This window comes from Vollenhovia emeryi, unplaced genomic scaffold (assembly GCF_000949405.1).
Source record: "Vollenhovia emeryi isolate VEMERY1.0 unplaced genomic scaffold, V.emery_V1.0 DF939547.1, whole genome shotgun sequence".
In the NCBI taxonomy this organism is placed as follows: Eukaryota; Metazoa; Arthropoda; class Insecta; order Hymenoptera; family Formicidae; genus Vollenhovia; species Vollenhovia emeryi.
The window spans coordinates 9,608-19,452 of NW_011966819.1; positions in this window are offsets into that span (position 1 = coordinate 9,608).

Sequence of the window (9,845 nt, forward strand, 5' to 3'; positions counted from 1 at the left end):
ATAAAGTCAGATAATTATATAAAAATTGTTCATATAAAAACATGTATAAATTTATAAAATTATATAGAACTGTGTAGAATTATGCAGATAGTCAGTATGCTCAAGCAATGTACGGAAATAAAAAATGCTAGGAATAAATGAGCTAGCTTTTTCCTAGCTCTTTGCTAGGAATATGAATTCTATGTTTGAGTTATTCAAGTACAGTTGTGGTCAGAAAGCTACTCCGACATTTTATGATAAATTCCGAGAATACAGTTTATAATGCGAGAGATTATAACTTTTTCTCACGGATACGTGCGATGACGCATTATTAGAGTAAAGGAATGATGATTTGTACGAATATGTACGCAATAATACAAGTATTCCGAAAACTTATTGTAAAACTTTGGATAACCTTCCCGGCCGTGATCGTATAGCTAGCATAATGTTACATATTATTGCATTTAAGTACACAGCTGAAGAGAGAACACATCGAACGGACATACTGTTAATAAAAAGTTAGCATACATTGTTTTAAATTTTTTAACAGACATAAATATGCTATATCGTTTGGATCATGCAAATGCTTCATTTCCAACATTAAAGCTTTGCTAGCAAACAACAGCACAATAGACGACATAGATGCATAGGAAGATGCTAACATTTTTGTTAGTAAAATATCACGAGATATGATAGTTATAATTACCTATTAAAATTCGGTTGACCAGCGCCAAGTTTTTGTAATTTAAAATAAAATATTTATTTATATTAAATTGTCTAAACCGCGGGCAACGGGCGTCCGCGGGCGCCCAACCGGCGGGCATGCCCCCACTCCAACCATCGCCCCATCACGTTTAAAACTATTTAGTTTAGTTGGTGCCATTTGATGATATCATTACTTTTGTAGAGAAGATAGTTTTGTAGTGAAGATATTTTTGTAGAGATGCAAATTGTCTAAACCGCGGACAACGGGCGTCCGCGGGCATGCCCCCACTCCAATCATCGCTCCACCACGTTTAAAACTATTTAGTTTAGTTGGCGCCATTTGATGATATCATTACTTTTGTAGAGAAGATAGTTTTGTAGTGAAGATATTTTTGTAGATATCGCTTACGCGGAAGCGTCAGGTGGTTATAGCTATCGGTTGCGGTTTTATTCGGTCAACAAACTGCGATAAATCGTAGTTCGTCTCTTGAGTAATTAATTTATACAAACTAGGTACTTTATTATTTTTTATATTAAAATGTTATAGCCAAACAATCGAGCATAAAATTTTATCGGAAGAAATAAAGGAAATAATAATATTAATGAGACCAATTTTTAATATTGTACTTATTCCATAAAAATTTAATGGAAGAGTGGGGGTAAAGATGGCGAGGAGGAAAGACGTGCAGTGAGAAGGTAGAGTGGAAAAAGGTGTGGAAGGAAAGGTTGGAGAAGAGTGAACGGGAAGAAAATGAGGTGATGGATAGAGGAGGCAGAGAAGTGGCAATGGAAATGAAGGAGTAAAGAAAGAGTGAAGATTAGGAGAGAAAGAGCAAGTAGACAAGAGGATGAGCTGGCAGTCTGGAACGAGGAGGAACGAAGTGGTGGGGAGAAAATGGAAAGGATCGAGAAATCGATTGCAAAGGAAGAAGAGGATTGGACGGGAGGATCGAGAGATCGATGGCAGCAATGGAGGGGAGTGGTGGTAGCGAGAGCGAGAGATCGACAGACTGGAACGAATGGAATTGGTCGGAGAGAGCGAGATATCGAAAGCCGAAGGAAGAGGAAGCAGAAGCAAGTGACTTAGAAAGGTTAAGGGGACGGAAGATACGAGAGTGTGAAACAAGGTGAGAAAGGAGAAAAGCGGACAAAAGGAGGCATGGGAGGAGAAAAGTGGAAGCAAAGGAGGAAGGAGAGAGTTTGGAAGCAGGGGCGGAGGAAGAGGGGGAAAAGGCGAAGAGAGAGAGAGAGAAGAGAGAGAAGCTACAGGGAAACTAGAGGCGGAGTAGGGAAGAAGGGGAGGGAAGGAAGAGTCGTGGTAGAAGAGGGAGGTGGAGATGAGGAGGAGGACACGAGGAGGAGGCGGAGAGGAAGCGGAGGAGGGAGAGGAGGAGGGGAAAGGAGACGAGAGGAGATGGAGGGCTGGAGAGAGAAGCGGAAAAGTAGAAGTGGAGGAAGTAGGAGAGGACACGGAAAAGGAGGCGGAAGAGCGGAGAGAGGAAGGAGAGTGGACGAGAAGTGAAAGGCGTGGCAAGAGAGAGGTGAGCGGGTGGAAAGCAGAAGAGGAACGAAGGGAAGAAAAGGGAAGGCAGGCGTGGCGGAGGGAGAGAACACGGGAGGAGGAAGAACGGAGAAGAAGACAATCAGAAGGAGGAGAGGCACGAAAAGGAGGTGGAGGAGTGGAGAAAGAGAAGAGTGAACGGGAAGGAAAAGTGGGGAGAGGTGAGAGGGGTGGAGGAGCGAAGAGAGAGAAGTGAACGGGGTGGAAACGAGAGATGAGTGAGCGAAAAAAGAAAGGCAGACGTGGCAGAGGGAGAAGAGGAAGTGTAGAAAAAGAGAGAAGGAGAAGTAGTGAGAGGGAGAGGTAAACGGATTGGAAGGAAGAGGAGTGCGAACGAGGGGAGAGGAGGGGTAGGAAGTGGTGGAGGGACGAGAAGAGGGGAAGGAGAGTGGACGGGAAATGAAAGACGTTGTGGAGAGGAAAGAGAGAGGAGAGCGGGGAGAGAGAGGTGAGAGAACTGGAGGGGGAAGGAGAGAGAGCGAAGGGAGAGGAAAGGCAGAAAGTGGTGGAGGGAGGAGAGGACGGGATACGGGGAGACGGAGGAGCAGAGAGTGGGAGGGAGAGGAAAGAACGAGAGGGAGCGTATAGGAGGGATACGGAGCGAAGGCCGAACAGGAAGGAGAGCTGGAGAGACGCAAGGAGAGGAAAGGTGAGAGAGGAAGAGGAAGACAGGAGCCGAGAGAGGACAAAGAGAAAGGTGGAAGACAGGAATGAAGCGGAAGAAGAAAAAGAGGAGAGAAGGAAGGAAAGAGATTAGGGAGGGAGAGGGTGATGAGGGAAAAGGGCGAGGCAAGGAGAGGGAGGGGTGATAGAATGTAACGGTCGCTAAGGGCCAGGTCGCTAGGAGACAAGGAGAAGGTGATGGATGTAAAGGGTTTGGGAACGCTCCATAGAGTGAAAGAGCCTTGTAGCCCTGAGGGGAACAATAAACTTACTACTACTACTACGATAAAAATTTAATGCAAATAAACTTAATACAAATAAATATTTTACTAAGGTCGCCTCTTCTAATTCAATTGTGGGATACATATCGATCCTGATTCATGATATCATTGTTTATTAAAAAAACTTGGCGCTGCTAAACCAAATATTAATTACGCTCTTCCTCTTTCCTCACAAAAGTGTTAGACTCTTTCTTTCTTTTGTCCATACGTGTGCGTATACGCGTGCACGTGTGGGTTATGAATTAGGGACTAGAGTTAATTGTAAGTTTAGATCGTGGGTGAAACCGCTGACCAAAATCTTGTACAGCGTGCCTATCGCGTGCGCCCCTTCTCCTGTCCGTTGGGCTCGCGCGCTGATTGGCCCAAATTATTAATTTTCAATAATTAATTACTCGGAACGTAGTGATCGGATCGACTTGTAACAAACGGCATTTTTCTTAGATTTTCGCGCGCTATCCGACGGTATACCGCCAATGCGATGATTTATTAACACCCTGTATATGAAAATTCATATGTACACTAGTACCAGAATTCATAGTTAGATTTTATATTGAAGACTGTTTTAAGATCATCTTTAGATACTCCGTAACCAATGAAATGTTGTATACAGCACCTTTAGATAATTTCACGATGGTCTTGAGCAGAGGTGAGCAGCTGCCCCTCCCTGCCCCAACGTAGGTACGCCCATGGATCTAACTTCAGATTCATAATCAGCGACCCTAAAAAACCCCGAGTACCAAGTTTCAAGCGAATCGGACCAATTTTATAAACATCGGCCATATTGGATCCACCATTTTGAATTTGATAAATCTAGTCAAGTATTATGTAACGTAACTTTCTAAATCTGAATTCACGATCAGAATTTAAAAACTAGCTCACGTTTTTTTATTATGGCATAAAATGTACCAAAAAAGTATGTTTTTTGAGGTTAGGAAGAAAAACGAGCCAACTTTAAAATTCTGACCTCGGATTCGCATTCAGCGACCCAAAATACGTAGGAATTGACTAGTCTGGTCCGCCGGACAAAAATTCTTTTGTGGGGCTGTGTAATTAATATACCTTCCCGAGAAAGAGAGTAGGTTGTCTATACCAGTTTGTCAGTAGCTCCTCTTTGTTCCTAATTATCATTGTGTCCAGGAAAGGAATTGATCCATTATTTTCAAGTTCATATGTGAATTTGAGTCTAGGGTGGTGGTTATTAAAAACATTTATGATCCGGTCAATCTCACTACCTGGCACAACGGCAAAGATGTCGTCTACATATCTATGCAACGTAGGGATTTCAAAGTTGAGCTGTTGCAAAGAATGAGTCTCGAGGTCCTCCATAACAATATCTACTAAAATTGGAGAAAGCGGCGATCCCATGGGGCTGCCATAGATTTGTTCATAGAATGTACCATTGATTTGGAAACTTGTTGATTCAAGTACAAATGAAACAGCGTGTAGGAACTGATCACATTTGAGTCTGGTTTTTTCCTTATATCAGGCTATCTCATTTTTATACCCTCAAGTACGAGTTCCCGCGAGATGTTGGTGAAGAGAGCCGAGACGTCAAGGGAGATAAGAATGTCGTTGGTGTTAATTTTCTTGCCCTTAATAGTATTCATTAAAGTCCAACTATCTTTGATATGTGAACCGGTTTTTTAATAAACTGTTGTAAGATGTCATGCAGGAAAGATGTCACGCAGTTATCATTTGGATTAATAGGGTCAAAATTTTTTAATAAACTCAGGAATTTTTAATAAACTAATGTGAAGACCGATATGTTTTTAAAAAAAGGGTTTAACACTTGCAAGGAGGAAGGAAAAGCGCAATTAACATTTGGTTTAGCAGTGCCAAGTTTTTTTAATAAACAATAATGTCGTGAATCAGGATCGATATGTACCCCACAATTAAATTAGAAAAAGCTATCTTTTAATAAACAATTTATTTATATTAAAGTTGTTTGCATTATATTTTTATTAAATAAGTATTAAAAATTTGTCTCATTTCTTTCTTTATATTCATTCTTTTACCCATGATTAATCCGTTTCTTTATTTTGTTCTCATCGCTGTATAATACTTATCTGATTCCCTGCATTCCGATTAACTTTTGTTTTCGTTCTACTTTTTGTCCTGTATTTCACACAGCAGCGCACTTTTGTATTCATTCTACTTTTGTTCTGTATTTAAACACAGCAGCGCACTTTTGTATTTGATCTACTTTTTGTTCCGTGTTTCACACTGCAACACAATTTTGTATTCGTTCAATTTTTTATTCTGTATTTAAACGCAGCAGCGCACTTACTGTATTCTCTTGATTTTCTCTGTATTTAATACGACCGCATTCCGGTATTCCTTTCTTGTATTCATACAACTATATTCTCTTATAATAAATCGAAGCTATAGTTTGTTTTTGTAAACACGATTTAGTTCATTTTATTGCAAGCCATAACACCCATCTCTCCGTAAAAAGCCAAACCGATTCCAGGTGTTCTCTTTCCTTCTCATATCGACCCTGGGTGCTGAAACTATCCGGCAAAGGGAAGAAAGCAGAACACCGTATACGCACAATGCGTCCCGCAAATGCCGACTAGGTGAAATAACGAACCGTTACCTGACCCCCGAAAAAAAAATTACATGGCGCCCAAATAGAGACGCTAATAAACGTAAACGTTACAGCACACAAAAAGTTTAAAATTGTAAATATAAAATTGTAAAATTTATCAATCGCAGTCAAACTTTTTTATTACGTTGTGAGAATGCCGAACTGTGATTGATTGATTAGCTTATGGCTTTACGATACAATGAAAATTTTTCACGTGTGATGACCTTAAGTGTTGCACAACTAGGTGCTTATCATGGCATCCAATGTGAATCACAGCTAAAATATCGTCATTATAATCATACTACCATCAAGTTCGCCTGTGTGAACTTAGCACCTGATATTAATAAAAAAATTTTTGATGCATTCAGAGGAGCATCGCTTGTACTCATTTGTACCACCAATTATGTGACTACCATTTCGTTTGTACTTCAAAGGGGCGAAAGTTACAAAAAGATGAAAATATCGCCAGCACCCCACTTTAAAATATTTAAAATTGACTCACACCATTCAAAAGAGCATCGTTTGTACCCGTTTAAACCATCGCCGGTTTCGTTTGGACCCTCAAGGGGGTGATTACACCGAATTTTCAAAATAGGAGTAAGAGCCAGCTTTGTCATTTTGAGAGATATTTGAATTTTGAAAGAGGGTCCTGTATCGTGGTCGTTTGTACTCTACGGCGACCTTAGGCGCCCCTACAGAACGGCCGCCCGGCCACCACACAACACCACGCGCGCTGGCGCCAACCCCGAAAGCCCACACCCCCGAAGCAAAGCTCCGCGCGGCACCGCTAGACGCCGCAGGACACGCTTCTCGGAAGTAAAAACAAGTGGCGAACAATATAACGCAACGCAAGATCAATTCTGCGCATCAACTCCAAAAGAAATCCGCAAGATACCTAGAGGACTCATGCACACCAGCAGACCTAGAACCGTCGTCACACCGAGAAGGAAGCCGACTGCCGACAACAACGCAACCGCCGAGGCAAAGCCGAACAGCAATGAGCAGAGAGGGAGCATCTCGAGGACGAGAGGCACGACGAGCAGCAACGAAGGCCCGGTGTATACAATACCGGAACTGGCGACTGACGCCCATCACGCTGTCTCCGCCTCGTCGAATAAGACCGCCGAGAATATACTTGACGCCTTGGGACATCCGCGTGCGGCGCTTTACGAGCCCTCACTATATACAGGCCCGACCGTTCTCGCCGATTTCCTCGTTGCTGCAATCACCGCCACACACGGTGCACTGCAGAGCGTCATAGAACACTCCCTACGGCCCGATCCGGGTCACGCTAACTGCCCCACACATCTCTTACCGGGAGCGCAATCCTAATTACCGCGTCTCTCGGTAGAGATATTTTTTGAATCCAGCGCCTTTAGGCGCATAAGACAAATCAATCACAATACACTTGTACATAACTCTTGTAAATAGAACTTGTAAATATATTCCTCGTTGACCATACGAACAAGTCGTCTGTTCAGGACCTGCTACACCTTGCGATCCTCAGCGAGCGCCGCAGACGCTACCTTCCACTGCGACAATGAAACGGGCTATCGCAGTTTCCATAAACTACCCGTTTGTACCACCGCCGGTTTCGTTTGGACCCTCAAGGGGGTGATTATACCGAATTTTCAAAATAGGAGTAAAAGCCAACTTCGTCATTTTTAGAGATAATCAAATTTTGAAAGCGGGTGCTGTTTCGTGGTCGTTTGTACCCGTTTGTACTATTGTTACTTCTATTTTGAAAATTCGATACAATCATCCCCTTGAAGTATACAGGCAAAACTGGCGGTGGTACAAACGGGTACAAACGACCGCGAAACAGCACCCGCTTTTAGAATTCGAATATCTCTAAAAATGATGAAGTTGACACTTACCCCTATTGTAGGTATAAAGGCGTAGATATAAGTTCAAACTGTGTATTACTTCTAATTTAGCGCATGATGGGCGAGGTGCGTGCGGCGAGACGTGTGCGCGAAGCGGCGCTCTCGCGTATTAGCGGCGCGGCGACAAGAAAACAGTTAAAGATCGAAAAGAGCAAGAAGGTCGATGGGATTATGGATCGCACAGAGAGAGTCGTCGAGAGACCACGAGCAGCGACGTTGAGATATCGTTTGTAATAGTCTCAGTGAATAAAGACTACATTAAGAAATTTCCTACACTATTTTAAAAAATCGGTATAATCACCCCCTTGTTGGTACAAACAAACCTGACAATGGTGCAAATGGGTACAAACGATGCTCTCTTGAATACATAAAATAATTTTTTATTAAAGTCAAGTGCTAAGGTCACACAGGTCCATCAAGGTACAGATTCCTTATACTGGGTAGACTCGACACAGCTCAACCCTAAGAGTCATCTCAGCGCGGACATAACAATATTAATAAGTTTATATTTACTTTCTTAGCTTTGTCCACTTTTGGGATCAGTACTATCGCTATTAATATTTTTCAACCCTCTGAACAATAATCTTTCCTCAGAGACGTATTTATTATATCGATAAACTTGTCTGTTTTATGCAAAATACAGTTTTTAATATATCCCTTGCTCCTTCTTTCGTGCCTTTCAATTGTAGTAATCTCATAATAATTCCACATGTTCCTTATTTTCAATAATATAAATAATTCTTTTCCTGCATTTATCTCCTTACCCACACTTATAGAGCTTACTACACTTTTAATACTCTGTATACATGTAAATTAAATAGTGGCGGCAAAAAGACCTGTTTTTCGCCCATTTTTGAGACCTCGAATTTCAAACATTTTTAATGCCAAATAGTGGGGGATAGGAAAGAGAAGATTTGGTGGAGATTGGGCGAGAAGGTTATGGTTATTTGATAGGCTGGTGTGGACGGTGATGGGATACGGGGTGGAGATATGGGGATGGAAGGAGAGGGAGGAGATGGAAAGACTGCAGGATAGATATATAAAATGGTTAATGGGGGTAGGGTGGAACACGCCGGGGTATATGATAAGAGAGGAAACTGAGAGTAAAAATAAGAGGGAGGGCAGAGATGAGAGCATGGGGATACGAAAGGAAGTTGGGAGAGGGAAGGGGAGGTGAGATAGCAAGATGGTGTTGGGAAGAGATGAGAGAGAGAGAGAGCAAGAAATGGCGAAGTGGCAGGGGAATGGGAAAGGGAGAGAAGAGAGTTTTATAGAGAAAAAGGATGGGAAATAGGGGAGATAGAAAGGATGAGGGAAAAAGGAGAATTGAGGGGGGAAGAGATAGTGAAAAGAGAGAAGAGATGACAGGAGAAAGAGAGGAGAGGTAAAATAGAGGAGTCGAAGATGAACGTATGGTATAAGAGGATAAAGGAGGAAGGGATACCGGAATATCTGAAGAAGGGATGGAAGGAAGATAGATAGCAGAGATTAGCAAGATTTAGACTAGGGAACGAAATGAGAGGTGGTAGGTATTAGGAAGAGGAAAAAAGGAAATATAGGGTATGTGGATGGAAGGAAGAGACATGGGAACATGTATGGGAGGAGTGTGCAGATTGGGGGAGGGAGAAGGGGTGGCAGGAAATGGTAGACGAGGTACTGGGAGGTAGGGGAAAGGGGGAGAAATGGTTGATAAGGATAGAGGATTGGAGGGAGGAAAGGGAGGTAGAAGGTGTGAATGAGGAAGGAATGGAAAGGAAGGAAGATGAGGCGGAAACGGAGGTTCAGGAGTATGAATGGAGGATGAATGGGGACAGAATGGAAAAAGAAATGCGGATGAATGAATCTCTCTCTCTGGTATGAATGGGTAGTTTAAGGTTAGTCTAATTGTAAGATAGAATAAGTTAGAGAATAAGGATTAGATTAAGGAAACTGTAAGCGGAGCGGAGGTCCGCATGTACCCCGCAAGGGATAAATACGTTACTTACTTACATAATGCCAAATAGTACTATATGATGGGAAATTAATCCCAGAGAAATTTTAAGATGAGCATAGGCACGGTGCCGGAGATATGAAAGGGTGAAAATGATGATTTCCAGGGTTGGGTAAGTTACTTTTGTTTTTGCTTCCTCGTAGAGGAAGCTTTGTTTCGATGCGAAAATTTTTTTTTGGGTTTTCTATGCCAA